This window comes from Typopeltis vanoorti, chromosome 19, assembly GCF_054136105.1.
Source record: "Typopeltis vanoorti isolate ZY-2024b chromosome 19, IOZ_Tvanoo_1.0, whole genome shotgun sequence".
NCBI classification, from domain to species: Eukaryota; Metazoa; Arthropoda; class Arachnida; order Uropygi; family Thelyphonidae; genus Typopeltis; species Typopeltis vanoorti.
Genome location: NC_143567.1, coordinates 5,931,684 through 5,951,900, shown reverse-complemented (window position 1 = coordinate 5,951,900; position 20,217 = coordinate 5,931,684). Strand labels below are relative to the sequence as shown.

General features: G+C 36.4%; 1 protein-coding gene across 16 annotated transcripts in view; it reads right to left on the bottom strand.

Moving 5' to 3' along the window:
- The window catches only part of LOC150095834 (uncharacterized), a 1,527,755-nt gene that overhangs the window by 873,998 nt on the left and 633,540 nt on the right, over positions 1–20,217 (bottom strand). The gene's annotated exons all lie outside the window — the stretch shown is intronic.

Here is a 20,217-nt window from a genome sequence, read left to right as displayed (position 1 = left end):
TTTTTTTAATAATTAATTATATATAAGTGTGTGTTCATGAGTAAGAGTTGCTATAAAGGTTGTGCGCCTGTAGTGTTATTAGTGCGAGGCATATTTTGTTTAAATTTATTTACAAATTCGTTGATATTAGCGCTTAGTGTAGTAACTGGCAAAGGAAATATGGCGGCAGCTTTGTCATTGCAGGAATTTAACTTCGACATCAGTCGTACTTGTTTGATTACATTGATAAATTCTGGATATTTAAGGTGGATGGAAAGAAGGTGTGTGCAAAGTGTGAGCAGAATGAGGATTTGATAAGTGCTAATATGTTGATAACAGAAAGTGTTAGTAGTGAGAAGAATGAGTGCTCGTCTGATAGAGAAGGATGGTGTAAAAGAACAGCAAAAAAAAGTTAACAAATTATTGAAAAAGAAAACTAGTGATCTGAAACACTTAATAGATGGTAAGAAGGATGAAAGTGATGCGGAAATAGTGTGATGCAAAGTTTGAAAGCTTGAAAAATTGAACGACAAAGAAAGTCGGACGCAAGGATCGAAAGTATGAAAACTCAAAAGGAAGAATGAGAGTGAAAGTGTGATGCAGCGTTCGAGAGTTCAAAAATATGAAAGAATGAATGACAGAAAATGGGATGCAAGATTCAAAAGTTGAGTTGGTTAGGATGAGGCAAGAGATGAAATGGATATGGAATGAAGTTAAGAAAATTCGGGAAGTGTATGGAAAATGAATGGAATGTGAAAATGATGAAAACAAATATCATGCTGGCATAAAAGAGGTAATGAAAGATCCAAGAGTGGCATTGTATGATGACTCAATTATTAAAGGAGTGCTGGACGAGAGGATGCACAAGGTACGTTTTACTGGAGGTAGAATGAATATAGTGATTGAGGCATTAGATATGAGAAGGAAACAAGCAAAAGAGTTGTTAGTTTTAATAGGTACAAATGACTTGACTGCAAACAAAGAGCACATCAGATTGGATATCAGGAGGTTGCTTAGATGGATAAAAAAGAATACTGTGATAGGAAAGATAGTACGCATGTTGCCTAAGTATGACACTGGTGAGATGAGGTGGAAGAGGGATTATGAATATGTTAGCTGAAATGTGTGAGGCGAAAGGAGTGCAGTTTGTTAATGTGTGGAAGGAGTTTGAAGGACAAAGTGAACTATATAAGAATAATGGACTGCATTTGAGCGGTTTTGGTGTGAGTCACTTGGAGAGAGACTGCTGCTGGAAGATAGAGAAGTGAGTACAGAGAAGGAATCTGATCAAGTGGGAAGCAATGTGGAAGAGCGGGAGAGTAAGACAGGAGAGACTGAAGAGGTGGTTATGAATGAGGAAGTGAGTGGCATGAGTATAGAGAATGAGAGAACGGGTGTGCAAGACGGACAGGGAAATGGGGGGGGGGGCTCAGGGTGAACAGGGGAACACAGCATGAGAAAGGTGGACGCTCCAAGAGGATGTGAATGCATGTGTAGACAGGAAAGGAATGGGATGACCTGGGATCAAGAGGAAACAGTTGGATTTGAAGAGGGTTCTAAAATGAATAAGCAGAAAGGGAAATGGCTTCAGTTGAACATGGGGAAATTACATCAAATGAGTGGTATCAGTAGAACTAGCTATAGATCCAGGAATAAGCTGCTGTGTTTGTATACAAATGCTAGAAGTGTAAGAAACAAGGCAGATGAAATGGTTGCATTAATTGAGTCTGTTCACCCAAAAATTGTTGGAATAAGTGAGACATGGTTGGATGAGGATGACATCCTGACAGGAATAGAGATGGAAGAGTATGATCTGTTTTGTGAGGGTAAAAAGGGAGGGGGGGGAGTGCTATTGATGATAGAGAAAAAGTGTCCATACAAAGTTGAGATGCAAGAGGGAAATAGTGAAATTTGAGGCAATATGGTGTGAGATAGAGGTGAACAGAATGAAATACTTGGTTGGATGTTGTTATAAACCTAGTAATGGTGATGGTAGTGACTATGAAATGTATAATCAAATTAGCCAAGCAAATAAGAAAAGGGTGATCATTATGGGCAATTTTAATTATGGCAATATTGACTGGGATGATGAGATAGCAACTAGAAGTAAAGAAAATGAATTTCTTGAGTTTTTGAGGGACAGCTACATCAGACAGTATGTAACAGAGGGCACACAAGGATTGAGGGTCTTGGATTTGATCTTCTCGTCAAAGGATGTAATTATAAATAAGGTGTCCAATCACATATCAGTTGGTGAGAGTGACCATGAAGTGATTACCTGGATGTTGACAGCAGTGTGAGGACCTCTGTGAGAAAAGGGTATATGTGGAACTACAAGGGAGATAATTATGAAAAGCTCAGGAGACAGCTTGCAAGTGTAGCATGAAATGAGGAGTTAGCTGGAAAAGAGATCAATGCAGCTTGGAGGATTTTCAAGAACTATCTAGTAAAAGCAATGTCTAAATGTGTTCCAAGATTCAGAAGGTTAAATAAGATAGGTATGAAATGGGTGAATAAAAAGATTAAGCATGCAATACAGGACATTATGGAGGCAGCATAAGAGAAGTGGTAATAATGAATTACAGGATTACAAAGACCAGGCAAGGGCAGCAAAAATGAAGTATGAGCAGCAGTTAGCTAATGAAGTCAAAACAAATCCTAGGGAGTTTTTTCGATAAGTAGCCAGCAATAAAATGAATGATTATGGAAGGATGACATTGATTGGAGAAAATGGTATAAGGAGAGCTGCTGCGGAAGATATAGTGGAGATACTTAATGAGCAGTTGATAAAGGTCTTTGAGTCTTGTGAATGTGACTTCATGGAGAAATTGACAGCAATTGATGATGGAAAGGAGAGACTGACTGTAAGTGAGCAAGAGGTATATGGGGAGTTGAGCAAACTAGATGTTAATAAGGCTGTGGAAATTGATAATATATCACCATGTATTCTGAAGGAATGTGCCAGGGAGTTGACATCTGCCTTGGCATATTTTTTTAATATGAGTCATGCACTGGATCAAGTTCCTAAGGAGTGGAAGAGGACAAGATTGTGCCGCTTCATAAGGGAGGTGATAGAATGCAAACATCAAACCATATGCCTGTCTGTGTGTCAGGTGTTATGGTTAAGTTGTTGGAGAAGCTTGTGAGAACTAGGATCCAGAATTGGGTTGACAACAATGGTATTATCTTTGATGGACAGCACGGATTTGCTAAAGGGAGGTCATGTTTTAGTAATCTACTTACTTATTACAATAAGGTGACTGCTTCCTTGGACAGAGGAGAGGGATACACAATAATATACTTAGATTTCGCAAAGGCTTTTGATAGATTACCGCATGATAAGTTGATAGTCAAACTAGAGCGGATGGGATTGGATATTAGATTAGTGCATTGGATTGGAGACTGGCTATCTGATAGGTATCAGCAAGTTGTGTATGGGGGAGCAATATCCTGGAAAAGGAAAGTCACTAGTGGTGTACCTCAGAGGTCTGTTTTAGGGCCATTACTGTTTAACTTGCATATTAATGATATTAGTAAAGATTTGGTTGGGGAAATTCAGTTATTTGAAGATAATGCAAAGTTTGGACGAGCTATGAAGAACAGAGATTTTGTGGCCTTACAAGAAGACATGAATAAATTGAGTGATTACACACAGGAATGGGGATGTGAGTTTAATATTGCCAAAATGTAAGGTTTTAAAATTTGGGAAACAAAGATGGGAGGCAGAATTTATGTTTGGTGAGGATATATTGCTGGATCAGGAGTTAGATCAGGAGCTGGATCAGATCCTTATCCACTATCACATCTTGAAGTGATAGTGGATAAGGATCTGAAATTTAGGAGACACATTGCCAGAATTGTGAAGACAACACAAAGTCTTCTGGGAATGATGCAGAAGACATTGACTTGTAGAAATAGGAGATTCTTGTTCCATTGTATAAGGATTTGATTAGGTCACACATAGACTACTGTGCCCAGATTTGGTCACCTGGTTTTCAAAAGGACAAAGAGATGATGGAAAGGGTCAATAGGCTACTGACATGGGTGGTTTCTAACCTCTAGAATGTCGAGTATGAGGAAAGATTGAGAAGAACTTGCAGAGTCTGGTAGATAGGAGGAAGAGAGGAGATATGATAGAGACCTACAAGTCAGTAAGGGGGTTGTTAAAGGATCAATGTTAGAGAGGTTCTACAGAAAACAGTGGGAGATCCTGAGAGAACTAGAGGTCATCCCTGGAAACTGTATAAAGAGGGTGTGAGCAAGCAGGTTTTTTGCATGCAGAGCTGTGAATGATTGGAATGCCTTGCCTGAGAGTGTGGTGTCTGCAGAGAATTTGAGTGTGTTTAAAGCATGATATGATGAGCTGTCTACATGATAAAAGGACCTCCTAGATGAGTCTTTGACTCCATGGGGTCTTGGGGTAATAATAATAATAACAATAGTTTGCCATCTTCACTAAAAACTGTGCTTCAATAGCTGAAATATTTTACTTGTTCTATAGGTTCAGAATACAGTTGATGTGCTCAAATGTTTCTGCCTATTTTCGTTGTTTTGGTCTTTTCATTGCTGATTTTTATGCCAAAGTTGGTTAGAGCTGTTATTCAATTTAGTCAGAAAATTATGGAGACTTGCACAAGATGTATTTAGGAGTACAACATCATCTGCAAAAAGCAAAGAGCTATGTTCGACATCTCCAATTCTAATAACAGGCCTAGATCCAATTTCTTTCATAATGTGATCCATATAGATGATAATTAAAAGCAGAGATAATGTGCATCCCTTGCACATTATCTCTTACCCTACATTTTACATCAAATCATTTTCCTGTATTTCAGTTCTAACTGCTGGCTCACAACTTAAATATAGACTATGCATTGTTCTGTATAATGATAGATTTACTTCCATATAACTGTAGTGTTTTGAAAAGATTTTAGCTGAGGCTCATGTCATATGCTTTTTCCAGATCTACAAATCTGAAGTACAGATCTTTGTTATATTCCCATGATTTTCAACTATTTCTTGTAAAGTGAAAATCTGATCCTGACAACTTTCATTTTCTTCCACAATCTTTCTCAACCTATTTAAGTATTTATTGTACAATGAAACCTGAGGAGAATTCATGAGTAAACAAACACACGTAATAACCATAGTAATAAGTTTTAATAAGTAAATATTTCATCCTAAGTATCTTAGGATATCATCAGTACAGTTAATTCAAACAATACTAGGAATACATACAGTTAGGATGCATGATTACAATGAAATCCCAATATGCGTGCAGTAGGGTGTTATAGAATTAAATTAAAATATATCTGGAGGGAAAAAAAAAAAAAAAATATATATATATATATATATATTACACAATTTTGTATGACAATTTCCCATATTTTAGGAATAGCAAGAATGTCATTACGGTTTAGATTTGGTCTGTGAAGTAGGGCTTCAGCATTTTCTTTATATCAACGTTCATGTTTATATAAAGATCTATATAGAAGTTTGGTCTTTTTCCAATGGATCCTATAGGGTTTTCAACTCCATGTTGTGTGCGAGGCGAGATTTCTGCAGTTTGATAAGATGGATATGGTCTTGATGTTGCGAAATGCGTTTATGAACAGATCTACCTGTCTGTCCATAGTAAGACAATTTACAGGAGCATGGAACCTCGTACATGCCAGGTGGCATCAAAGGTGAAAGTTTGTCTTTAGGAGAAGGTAAGAAGTTTCTGGTTGATTGGTTTATAGGTAGTAGCAAGTTTGTATTTCTTCATAATTTTTGAAAGATGTTTGGAGATGCTTTTGACATAAGGTGTGGATATCCTACAGGCTTGTTCTTGTCTAGATTGATGTGTGGGAAAGTGACTGATGATTTTTTGAGTTGTTTTAAGATTGTATCCATTTAGTATGCTGTATTTTTGATTATTTCCAATTCTTGGTTTAGAGATTCTTCAGAGGAGCAGAATCTGTGTGTGCTCTGGTTACTAATGATTTAATGATGCCAAATTTTTGAGATGGATGATGAGTAGAAGAATTGTGAATGTAGCGACTGAAAAAGTCAGCTTGCGATACACAGAAGTGGAGATGGAACCATCTTCTTTTCTTTGGATGTGTAAATCCAGAAAGGAGGTATCCTGTGGAGATTCTTTTTCTAGTGTGAATTTGATGTGAGGATAAAGAAGGTTTATTTTATCTAGAAACAGGTGTAGTTCTTGTCGGAATGACCCCAGACAGCAAAGACATCATCAACATATCGTAGCCCAATTTTTGGTTAGGCCTCCTAGAATATACGGTTTACCTAAGCTTCACAAGAATAACATTCCACTCAGACCCGTCGTGGATTCTATTAGCAGCCCGACTTACAAATTATCAAGATTTTTATCTAACCTTCTCCGTCCTCACATAGGCCACTCAGCCTCATCAATTAAAAATTGAACAGAGTTTCACGCAAAAATACAAGACATTCAATTGTTGGAAACTGACATGCTAATTAGTTTCGACATTGTCTCCCTCTTCACTAATATTCCCCATAAGAAAACGGTAGACTTGTTAAATCAAAAATTTCCATCTGATATTGTTGAATTATTCAAATTTGTTATTACGTCCAGTTGCTTCACTTGGAAAGAGAAAATTTACAAGCAAGAGGAAGGAACAGCAATGGGGTCTCCCTTATCATCAAACTTAGCCAATCTGTTTCTAGAATACCTTGAAGAAAAAATTTTCACGTTTAAACCTAAACCAAAAATTTGGCTACAATATGTTGCTGACGTCTTTGCTGTCTGGGGTCATTCTGAACAAGAACTACACCTGTTTCTAGATAAAATAAACCTTCTTCATCCTCACATCAAATTCACGCTAGGAAAAGAATCTCCACAGGGTACCTCCTTTCTGGATTTACACATCCAAAGAAAAGAAGATGGTTCCATCTCCACTTCTGTGTATCGCAAGCTGACTTTTTCAGTCGCTACATTCACAATTCTTCTGCTCATCATCCATCTCAAAAATTTGGCATCATTAAATCATTAGTAACCAGAGCACACACAGATTCTGCTCCTCTGAAGAATCTCTAAACCAAGAATTGGAAATAATCAAAAATACAGCATACTAAATGGATACAATCTTAAAACAACTCAAAAAATCATCAGTCATTTTCCCACACATCAACCTAGACAAGAACAAGCCTGTAGGATTTCCACACCTTATGTCAAAAGCATCTCCAAATGTCTTTCAAAAATTATGAAGAAATACAAACTTGCTACTACCTACAAACCAATCAACCAGATCTATAACTTGTTACCTTCTCCTAAAGACAAACTCTCATCTCTGATGCTACCTGGAGTGTACGAGGTTCCATGGTCCTGTAAATTGTCTTACTATGGGCAGATAGGTAGATCTGTTCATAAACGCATTTCGGAACATCAAGACCATATCTGTCTTATCAAACCATAGAAATCTGGCCTCGCACAACATGAAGTTGAAAACCCAAACCATAGGATCCACTGGAAAAAGACCAAACTTCTACATAGATCTTTATATAAAGATGAACGTTTATATAAAGAAAGTGCTGAAGCCCTACTTCACATACCAAAACTAAACCGTAATGACGTTCTTGCTATTCCTAAAGTATGGGAACTTGTCATACAAAATTGTGTAAAATAATTTTTTTTAATATATATATATATATATATATGTGTGTGTGTGTTATCTTATAATCTTTTTTTTTCCCACCAGATATATTTTAATTTAATTCTATAACATGCTACTGCATGCATATTGGGATTCCATAACCTAACTTATTCCTAGTATTGTTTGAATTATCTTTACAAGTATGCTTACAAAAATGTTACCTGGAACACCTGGTAGAGAAATTTCTCTAATTCTCACACTCAGTTTTATTCCCTTTTTTTTATAGATAGGAACTATTAGGCATTGGACCTTCTGACCATGCTATCTGAAGCTGCTGCAAAACATATAAACCACCATACTTAAGCATTTCTGGTTGAATATCACTACTCCAGATGCCTTTAGAATATCAAGTTTTTGGTGGCTTTTTCTACATGAAGTATTGATATGTACTCCTCTTTGCATTCCTCTTGAAAACATTCTACAATGGTTCAGTCACTGTTTGCTTTGTTTAACCCGCCAACCAGCCACAACGTCTATAGATGTCGAGCTAAATCTGGATACAAAACTCTAAAACCCATTGAATAACATGGATAAGAAGTGCAATTTGGTGTCACTATTTCATCCACTCTGGCCGGTAGGGAGGGAGGTTAAGAGCCTTTTAAAGTAATAATTCCAGACATGCATGATATCCTTATCTTCAGTTGTCATCATCTTTGATTCCTTTTACAGTACTCTTCCCTCCACTTCTAAGCTTCTTCAATAGCCTCCAGAACATTTTGTCACCTTCCTGAAATTAATATTCCACTCTTACCAAAGTCTTCCCATGACTTTTGTTTAGCTACTTTTACATCAGGGGTGGCTCGAGCATAGGCACTGCGGACTGCAGCACCTCCAACTTTTCTTGATACATAAATATATTTATTAATTTATTTATATTTGCTTGTAATATTTAATTTTATCATCAACAATCCTATACAATTCTCTTATTTTGTACAAAAAATAATAAAAATTCATTTTGTAGCACTTAAGAGGGCAAAGGATGCTAGCAGCACTGTGTTTACCACAGTGCCATATTGCTATGCATGCAAGCATATGCACGTCATAGTGAGATGCGAGCTATTAGCACAATGCGGCACTGTCCATCACGCAGTTCCACTGTTGTTTATATGCAGTTTTGTGCCAGTAGTAGAGTGTTCGTAGTGCTTATCGTGTTTACTCCGTCTCTTTAAATATTTGGACATTACAATTAAAGGATTTAATTGTAATGTCCAAAAATTGTAAATCCAAATCCAAAAATTGATTTTATTTTTAAGTAATTTTGAATTACACTAAACTGTATAACTTAATCAATAATAAACAATATTTTTTCATGAAACAAAACAAGAAGAATATACAGCAATCCCTCGATTAGTGTGCCTAATACGTTCTTTAAAACAGGTGCATTAATTGAAACCGCAGTAATCGAATATTATAACCTATGGGAAAAAGTATAATTCGTTCCTCAAATTTCTTTTCAGAACCTTAATTTTTTTTATAAAAGAACTGTATAATTTATCAATAAAAAACAATATTTTTTCATGTTTATTTTTTGTTTAAATTTTTACCATAATTTTGATATTTTATCCAAACATGTATACACTGTACTTATAGTGTGTATGTATATTTCGAAAGTTGCAGCACCCCCCCCCCCCCCCCATGATTTCAAACCACGAGCCGCCACTGCTTTACACACAGCTCAGCTATCTTACATTTTTCTCTGTACTCTTTTAGGACATCTGCCAATTTATTTGCTACAAACTTTTGCTATGCTGTGTCTTTTCCATAAGTGCTTCTTTAACTCCTTGTTCACCATAAGGTTCTTATTTTTCTATCCTTACAGACAACTTCATCGCATACTTCCCTAGATGAATCGATCAGCGTCTTCTTCAAAGTTTGCCACTGAGACTCCAAGGTTTAGTTATTATTTTAAAACTGCATCAAATTTTCTTCACTAATGTTTGTATAAAGTAGAGTTAACGGTTTACCTGTAAAAGCTACTCAACTTTAATTCTCTGTAAAACTTTCTTACATACTATTCTTTTCAATGTAATATCCACTTTTATCCTGTTTAGTACTAAGTAATGGTTACTTCCAATTTCAAATCCACTGTATACTTTTGTATCTTGAACCAGCATAGTTCAATATACAAAATACAAGATTCACTATCAACAATGACATACTCAATGAGGCTTTCTTATTTCTTATATTTTCTCTCCACATGAACTCACTGGCGTATTTAGGTATTTCCTACCCCTAGGCCAGCAGAAAGTGCCCCCACCCCCATATTTAATGAACATGTTGATTTACATGCATAACCTATTTATATCGTAAATTCGTAATATGAATATAATTACAAAAATGAGAGCCCGGAAATTTCTGCCACCCCTTAAAATTGTAAATTCGTAATATGAATATAATTACAAAAATGAGAGCCCGGAAATTTCTGCCATCCCTCAAAATTTGCCGCTCTAGGCATACCTAAATACGCCACTGCATGAACTTGTGTGCACAGCTTTATGTTGGAACATGTTCTGGTAATATGTTCCATTCACTGACAATTCTCCATGTAAAACATCTCCTCCTCACCCTCTTAACCACACTCTTGCATAACATAACTACTAAGCATGGCCTAAGGTTCTACCCCTCTCGTATTCTATTCTTTTTATAATCCTCTTTGGATTAATCTCATAGAGAGGTTTTATATTACATCTAGTGATATGAAATGTCTCTATCACATCACTTCTTTTCTTCCTTTCCACCAAACTCTGCAATCAACATTTCTTCAACTTCTCTCCATAGCCAGCATTCCAAAGTCCTGATATTGACTTAGTCTCCAGTCTCTGGACCCTCTCCAATGTTTCCACAACATACTGAAAACTGGGCGACCAAATCTAATCACAGTAGTCCTAACGTGGTCTAACCAGTGCTTTATACAGTGGCACAACCACTTCTTGACATCTACATGTTAGAGTACTTCGTATCATAGTGGAACTACGACATGCAGTCTTTGCAGCATTCACAATATTCCCTACAAAGTCCAGCCACTGTATACTGTGGCCCACATATTCCCAAATCTCATCCACTTCTTGCAGTACAGCACCACCTATATAATAAAGAGCCTTATATTGCTTCACTACAAAATGCAACAACTTGCACTTATTAATACTAAAACTACAAACCCACTCCTTTGTCAAAGTTAGAAGTCTATTCAAATCTTCATGAAGGGAATTAACATCAGCAGCGCTACTTATAATTTTCACCAACAATGCATCATCATCAACAACAAACCTCAGTCAGTCCACATGATATATCATTTACAAACAAGTTAAACAGCAGGGCCCAAGAACAGAACCCTTGGGCACTTGCAACAAGAACACTTGTTACCCTCCTACTTTTTTGAGACACTGCTCCATCATACTCAACTTGCTGACATCGTTCCATTTAACAATGTAATCTATGAAATGCTTTTGCAAAGTCCAAGAATATCACTGTATATGATTCCCTCTTATCTAATACACTAGTTACCTAATTATAAAATAAAAGTAAATTGCTTAAACAGGACATACTCTTTACAAATCCATGCAGATCAACCCAATCCTGTATTCTATTCCTAATCAATATCTCAAAACACTGACTACAAATGCAGTTATACAGACTGGTCTCTAATTGAAAACTTCTGTCCTAGAACCATGTTTGTAGTTCTATTTTGCCTTCTTTCCACTCCTTAGGAACCCCAGGCACTGCAAGACTTTCATTAAACAACCAGGTCAAGGGCACAGTAACTGTTTTGCACATTCCGTAAGAATACATGGTTATACGTCATTCATTTCCAGAGCCTGAATTAACATTAAACCCAATCAACACCTGATACCACCTCTGATTCTTTCACCTCCAATTCTCCTAATACTTATCTCCCTTCCGTGTGTTGAGGCTTAAGTGCTGTGAAGAATTCATGTTGGAGGTTTAATGGAACATTACGATCACTGAGAAAGGATTAAAACTCATTTTAATACTTCCAATATTCCATCTACGTGACAGAGACATCTTCAGGGATTACAAAAAACTTTTCGTAACAACACACACAAATACAATAATATAGTGAGTGAAACTAAAGTCCTATCTAGGTGGTGTGCCCTCTATGGGTATTTCCAGGAGGCCTAGGATGTAAAGAGGGATCTCTATAATTAATGTTTCCCAAATTTTGGGAAGTTTAATGCAACTGTATTTATTTAAATTAGGTTGATTCCTGAGTGCAGATGCAGATTCAAAGAACAGTCTTTCTTTTTTGAATTTACTATGGTGTTTTTTTCCAGGAGATCCTGCGGGTTGTATCCAAAACATGGTCTGCAAGGCCAGATACCATAATCGTGATTGCAGATGTATGACTTGTGTTCTTCTAACCGGATGGTTGCTGATCTGCCTGTCTGTTTGAAGTAAACCAGTTTACAGGCACAAGGTACTCTATATACTCCAGTCACTGAGAGAGGAGGGAGGGAGGGAGCTGATCTTTGGTGGAATGGATAAGGTTAGCAAGTTTATGGTGGGGCTTGAAAGCTGTATGGAGGTTGTACTTTTTTAACAATCTCGCTATTTTTTCTGATGTACCTGGGATGTAAGGTATGGTGATGGCATTTCTGAAGTCCTTCTGAAGAGATGGTTCAGGGGAAGGATTTCATTATTTTTTTAATTCTGTAGTCGCTGTAGTCATTGAAAAGGAAGGTGTTGTGCATGTGTTTGAGTTCGGTTGAAAGGGTAGTTTCACTGGAACAAAGATTGTGGGCTCTATTGGTTAGAGCTTTAATAATACCATATTGCCACCATCCCTCTCAGCAATGGGTTACATAAGCCACACGGCAGCACACCCAGCCGAAATGGGAACATGATGCCACTGATATATGTGGGGGGGGGGGGGGGTTTGTCTGTTACAGGATATGGCAGAATGTAATAATTAAGGGGGGACGGACATGTGGCTGATCTGATTTTTCCTTTCAGTCATTTCCGACCACAAAGTATTTCTGGTGAGATTTTTACAGGATAGTTCAACATTGCTTCCCCCCCCCCCATTTTATCCGGGCTAAGGACCGGCATATTCATGACTGTAATCCATGTGTGTTCACAGGACTGGTTTGCCTGTTCTGGGGACGCGAAAAACCTGAGTTTCCAGATGAAAAAAATCCCTACCTCCGTATGAGACCGGCTAACTCACCTTTAGTCGAAAGAGACCAGATAAAGGTTCCTCACTTCACTGACGGGAATCGAACTTAGGTCTTTACGACCGAAGGACTTTGTCTATACTGACTGAGCTACGGAGGTTCTATGTGGCTCGTATATTTAAACTACCCAATAATAAAAAGCAGCTGTATACATTGGTAGGTGGTTAGTACTGGAATGAAAATGACTCTGCATAGGGCAGAATTTCTCCCCAAAAGAGACCATACTTCAAAGTTTGCAAGCAAAGCAGTTGTATTGCAGCATTATATATAGACATATATTTAATGTCTATATTACAGCCAATTCACTGTATTTAATGACAGAGTAATTACGATACTTAACATATATATATATAGGTTCTTAAATAGCAGTTGTCTCTAATTACATTAAGTATCGTAATTACTCTGTCATTAAATACAGCGAATTGGCTGTATTTAATGACAGGGTGTCATCTCTTCAGGGAAAACATCCTTCCCCCATCTTCCCTGAAGAGATGCAAGCCAAAGAAAGCAGAAGTTTTATTGTAGCACTAAGTAATAATGTCCTAACAACTTATTTCAGAGTAACAGATGAGGGAATAAGGGAAATTTATTCGTTCATATATACTGTACTAAGTGCAGAAACAGCAATTTACATGAAGCAAATACTTTTCTTTTTTTCCCCTTCTTAATGACTTGAAATATGATAATGTTATATCTGAGATTTTCTATACCATTAAGTGATTCACAAATACTATTTTTAAAAATTAAAAACTCTACTGAATTGAATCTGGCATGCCACACACACACACACACACATTTATCAATTTGAAAAATGTGCCTTCTAGACTGCCATTTGGCAATTAGTTCTGATCTTAAAACTGTCTGTAGTCTATATATGGTACCACCTAGTACATCTAACCTAGTACACCTAGTACATCCCAACAAGTACATCACAAAACATGAGCTGATCTTGCAGCTGCATTTGCAGTCTCATTTTCTTTAATTCCAATATGATTGGAATTCCAGCACAACAGAACTCAAAATTAAGGATCTACAATTTGCACAACAGTTGTAAAACTCCACAAAGCATTGGATGTAGCCTGTAAAGAACTCAATGCCGTATAAATTACAGTTTAGGTAGTGGTTTTGTTTTATATGCACAACTGCAAGCTAAAAGGCGTTTAACTCTGCTGTATAATTATCGCAATCGAAAGGAATCTGGCTGGAGACAGTAATATCGGGAAACACAGCAGCATAGCCAACAGCAGTGAACACAGGTATTTGACCTTGAACCATCAGTAAAAGATGGGCAAGAAATCAGAGGAGACTACTACTGTGTGCATTAAACAATTGCACGTAGACAGATGATGGGAGTACGAGACTCCTATAGTAGACAAATTGAGAGGTTGCACAAGAGAGTACAAATGTCAACATTCATGCCAATGTTGACATTACCTGCCTAACAATGGATTCCATGATCTCTTTAATACGCATACCAAAAGGATGTATGGAAGTCTGACATGTGATATTGAGTCTCCCAACATAGAGAAAACTAGATTGCACCCTCATTCAGTAGAGGACAGAGTGCGAAGAAGATTCACTGCTCTGGAAGAGACTATTTTTAGGGCATAATTAAGAGAACTGTTTCCACTTAAGTGATAGAGGTGGTTCATTTCCTTCAATGGGTGAAGTGAAAAAGGCACCAGTAGCAATTTATACCATAATGATGGATAGAATGCAACTATGAGGGTGATCTGAAAAGTTCTCCGCCTAACAATGAAAAAAGAATTTATAATTTCAAAATTATTTTTATTTTTCAACATAATTTCCCTTAAGACTAATACATTTATTCCAGCGATGATTCCAGCACCATTATCCATCCCTATAGTGGTTCTCAGCAAGATCTGCAAAATAACCCTCTACAGCTGCAATCACCTCTTGACTGGAAGAAAAAAGGCTGACCAGTAGGGAAGAGTTTTAGTTTTATGAAGAGAAGTTAGTCCAAGGGAGCCAAATCTGGTATTTAGGGTGTGGATGGTCCAACAATTCATAGTGCAGATCCCTTAATTTTCCCACTGACAAAACACCTTTGTGGGCAGGTGCATTGTCCTGATGAAAGATGATTTTTTTCTTCTGCAAACTGGATCTTTTCTTACCAATTGTTTCGTCTAGTCTGGTTAAAAGATCAGAATAATATTCTCCGGTTATTGTTTTACCCTTTTCAAGATAATTAATAAACAAAATGCCTTTAGCATCTCAAAACACCGATGCCATGACCTTTCCTGTTGATGGAACCGCTCTGTCTTCTTTGGTGTTGAAAAACTGGCTTCTGTCCACTGTTTTTTGACTGCTATTTAGATTCTGGTGTATAATAGTGAATCCAAGTCTCATCCATAGTAATAAATCCACACACAAAATCAGTTTTATTCTTGTTAAAATGCTCCAAGCACTGTTGAGATTTTCATGCGAGTGCGTTTTTGATCTGCTGTGAGCAAGCGTGGCACGCTTCTTGCGCAAAGCTTTTTAATTTGCAATTCTTCATGCAAAATATATCCTACACGTTCTTTTGAAATGCCTATAGTCTCAGCAATTTCACGCACTTTGACTTGCTGGTCATCCAATACCATGTCGTGCACTTGAGCAATGATTTTTGGTGTTGTCACACTTTTTGGACGGCCTTCATGTGGATCATCTTCAAGACTGATACGGCCATGTTTAAACTCGGCAGGCCATTTCTTAATTGTCGAAAACGAAGGAAAAGAGTGCCCATAAACTTTTATGAACTTTAAATGAATTTCTTTTGTCGTTAAACCTTCTTTTACAAAGAATTTTATAACAGCACGATACTCAATTTTATCCATTTCAAGGGATATAGACAACACCTTTGCTTGAGATAGCTGTTTAAAAAAACTACTTGATAGAATGACTTGTAATTTCACGAGGCCGAGAACTTTTCAGACCACCCTCGTATTGCAGGCTATTCTGTCTTGCAAAACCATAGATTTGAGACCTATTACCCAGCTTGATCTGTACCTCAGTATCAGTAGTGGACAGAGTGCAAGGAGATTCAATGCTCTCTTCCACTTTTCTCTTAGTTGTTAAATGTGTGCAAGGAATGTAAATTTTCTATTAAAGATGAGTCCCACGAACTTGGCTTCTATTGCTACTGAAATAGCAGTTTGTTTCATTCTTAAACTCAGGATATGGGTGAAAAGTTTAAGAAGTGTACACAGATACTTTTTTCTGCTGAAAACTAGAACCCATTACTAAGAGACCATGGAGAGACACAATCAACTGCTTGCTGAAGTTATCATTCAATTACTTTCATGTTGTGTTGTGAGGGTGACAAGAAATTGTAAAGATCAACATATAGAGAACTCCCTACAATGGAAGAAAGTTGTTTAGTGATTGAGTTAACTTTGCTAGCAAAAGATATCACACTTAAGAGGGAGCCTTGAGGAACACCATGTTCTTGATGATAAGGCTGAGATAACGTACTTCCAACTTTGACCTGGAATTCACTACCAATTAATATATGATCTTTAACCTCCCTACCGGCCGAGGTGGATGAAATAGTGAGACCAAATTGCACTTCTTATCCATGTTATTCAATAGGTGTTACAGAATTGTATCCAGATTTTGCTGGATGTCTATAGATGTCATGGGCAGTTTGGGTATTATCAATGTTAAAGACAGTGTCAGAAAGTCATTTCTAGGTTTGGCTTAGCAGAATGTTTATGAATATCTTCCAGTAAAGTGAGTAAAAATACATTATCTGTGCAGAAAAGGTGACCCATACTACAATAACTACCAGGGCATTAAAATGGTAGTGGACTTGTATCCTTCTTATTTTTTGATTCTGGGCCATGTATCTGATGTACTCCGGATACAAGTGCTAACATTTTAGAAGAATGTCTTATTGAAGTTCCCTTCTTCCGTTTGGAGGAAAATGCATAAGAAGCATTTTCAAGTGCACTTTCAAGTGTTTATAAATAAATAAATAAACATGTATCTATGCATATATGAGGATTACTGCTTCATTTTCTGGCACAAGAAATATCTTTCAGGAAAGGAATAGTTGTTCCTAAACAGATGGTATAGGATATCCAGTCTCTGAACAATGTGTCAGGGACAGACAAACTATTTTTTCTTTATAGACGTTCAAGTACCTTTCTGCCTACTATAGAGAGTGCATTTATTTTCACTATATCATGATGATAAATGATTCAATCTTTTGCTTTTTTAGGGTATGATAGAAAGAGGTGGGAGATTGCTGTGAAATGAACAAATTCATTTTCCCAGCTCCAATGAAATAGCCACTGCCATTTTTCCACTTTCCTCTAATCATGGAAGAAGACACAGCCGCTGGTCAACACCCACATACAGTTCAGCTCCAAACATATCAAAGCAAATTCTCATTCTCCTCCTCATTCATTCATTCCATATACCTCTGTTCTTTAGAACAGGCTTTCCCATTTTGTTTTCACCAATGATTACAATGACCATTCCTCCAGCTCTTCAATAAATGCATCAACAAATTCCTTTATCTAACCCCTCGCCAACACATGACACTGTTATGTCATCTGCTTTGGTATTTCTCATGTATGGAGATGATATATAATTCAGGCAATGGCAGCCAACACTTAAACAGTGGCAAACCTTGAGAAACGGATCACTATTTTTCTTCTTCTTTTTTTTTTTTTTTTGTCCCTGCATTTCTCTGACTAGGAGTTCATTACTAATTTATATATGCTCTTTAACAACATCAGAGACAGTGGGTATTTCTAATGCAATGTTTGAGCAAAGAGTCACATTTAAAAGAATGTGACTTGTTACTGGTTAATGATATCTATTTCAACTGAACCTCTATGTTTACAAGTGAAAATGAATTCTGCTACAAGTCATACTGATTTTCCAAAGGAAAAAAATCTTTATCTCTGCATGAGACCAGCTAAGCAGACTCATCGTGGTTGACCCACACTATCTTTTATACGCAGAAAACCTATCATACCTTTCCTTAAACTAATTAACTGTCACAGCACTCATAATCAATTCTGGCCATCCATTCCACTTGTTCCCACTCTACATGCAAAAAATTTAGCCCACATACACTCAGTTACCACACTTTTACACATTCACTATTTGTCACGTATTGAAAAATTTGCTCTGCATCAATTTTAAAACATCCCATTAATATCTAATAAGTTTCTATCATATAAGGTTTATTTTCTTAATGAAATTATATTAAGAGAAAAGCACTTTCTTTAATAATTTAACACGTTCACTGCCAACTACGAGTATACTCGTAGTTCGTATATGAGCTTCACAAGCCAACTACGAGTATACTCGTATGTCGATTTACCGACCTCCTATGCCAAACACAAGTTAACCCTTAGTATAATTACCTTAATTTGGACCCTTGGATTCTGAATAAAGTGGAGAGCAAGTCTGGGGGCTTGATAGAAGGGAAATAATTTTAACTAAAATATTGTATATTATACATGTGCCTCAGAAGTCAACTACGAATATACTCGTATGTTGATTACCAACCTCCTATGCAAAGTGCGAGCTAATCTGTAGTATAACACGTAATTTGTAAATCAATTTAAAACTGATAAAAATGAATAAAAATAATAAAATGAAATCAATAAAATAAAAACCAATTTATTCAAATTATGAATGATACGCTTTAAAACAATTTTCCACACATAATGGTGGTTTTTCCTGGCAAACAGGACAATAATAACACGTTTGACGTCATTGTTTGTTTCGTGTACATACTCAGTGGCTTTGTCAGGCAATTATTTTTTTCTGTAGGTGGTAAAATTTCCAAATAATGAAGATCCGAATCCTGATGATAATTTGTGGTGCTGTAAGCTTATCCATTCCAACAAAAACTGAGATAAATTGATCTCTAAATTTTAACGCAGTCATTGCGTTTCCAGTAATTATATTATAAAATTTATGCACATTTTGAATGTATATATCAGGAATGCATATTGCCAATTTCTTTGGCCATCTAACTGTCTTTCGTAAGGGGGAATAGTAAGAAAGCATTTGATCAAAAAGATCGATGCCTGGCATACCCAAATTATAGTCCCTAACGTTTTAATTGAATTTTACCATTCCGATTTTTTGCTTCAACCATTTAAAATTTGTGCTTATTTGAAATGGAAAGAACTTCCTTCTTATCCTTCCATTTGCGATGATGAATTCATTAAATTCATCATCGCTCATATTAGCGTAAACTTCTAATTCTTTATCAGTAAGTTTTCTTTTACTGGTCATGGCGAAACTCAAGATTTTTAGAGACTAGACACAATAAACACAATCGTCAGCACATGTAATATATGGGTGGGGGTGATACGAGATTACTCGTAGTTGGCATATGAAACAAAATTCTGTCTGATAAGCCGGCTACGAGATTACTCGTAGTGACCTTGAAGACGCGAAAACACTTGGCGTGCGGGAACAAACTATGCCCGAGGAGCGTGGCAGCGAACGTGTTAATATTATTTATCACATATGTCATGCATACTGTATATACATGTAAGGTTAATATTGAACTGAATGAATGCATTGATTTGATTAAAAAACTTATTTACTGGAAATGATAACTGGACTTACTTTAATTCATGAGACTCCTTGCATAGCGATCAGTGGTTTCGACCCATTGAAAGATATGCAAGGAATATTTCAAAAATCATGCCTCAACCAGAAATTTTGATGGATGTTTTTAATTTGTTCAGAAGTAATGATTAAGTTGATGTGATTTTCTTATTAATTTTTGTATTATTGAGAAGGACTAAACTAAGACTAGTAACTATAATTTAAACATATTCATGATATGAAAACCATACTTGTCTTCTCATATATACTTCAAGTGACAAGTAAAGCACTGCAACTATAACACATAATGGAGCATGAGCGTAGTAAAAAGTGCTATAATGAGAAAAATTAGGGAAATTTTTGGAACTCAATAGTGGATATTTATGAAATCTTTCATACAGAAAGAAAGAAAAATGTTTAAAAGTTATCAATTGTTATGTAACAACACTGACAATAACACAACTGTTTGGGAAAGAAGATATGGAAAGTTGTGTTTTTAATTACCATTTTTTTTTAGCCTTTCATATAGAAAGAAAAATAAAGTTCTGAACTACAAACTTAGAAGATAAAAGGATGGAAGAAAGTGAAGATGACTGGTTTGTGTTGTGACTTTGAGAAAATCTGCAACTAAAATTGCAAGTGCTGTAGTGATTTTTTTATAACAAAATACCATAGTGTTGGAATTAAGTATTTCAGAACTAGAAGTTTTATTTCCAATTCTCTGGAAATAAACTTCTCTAATAAATTTGTTATGAGTTGTAAAGTTATGCAAAGAAAAT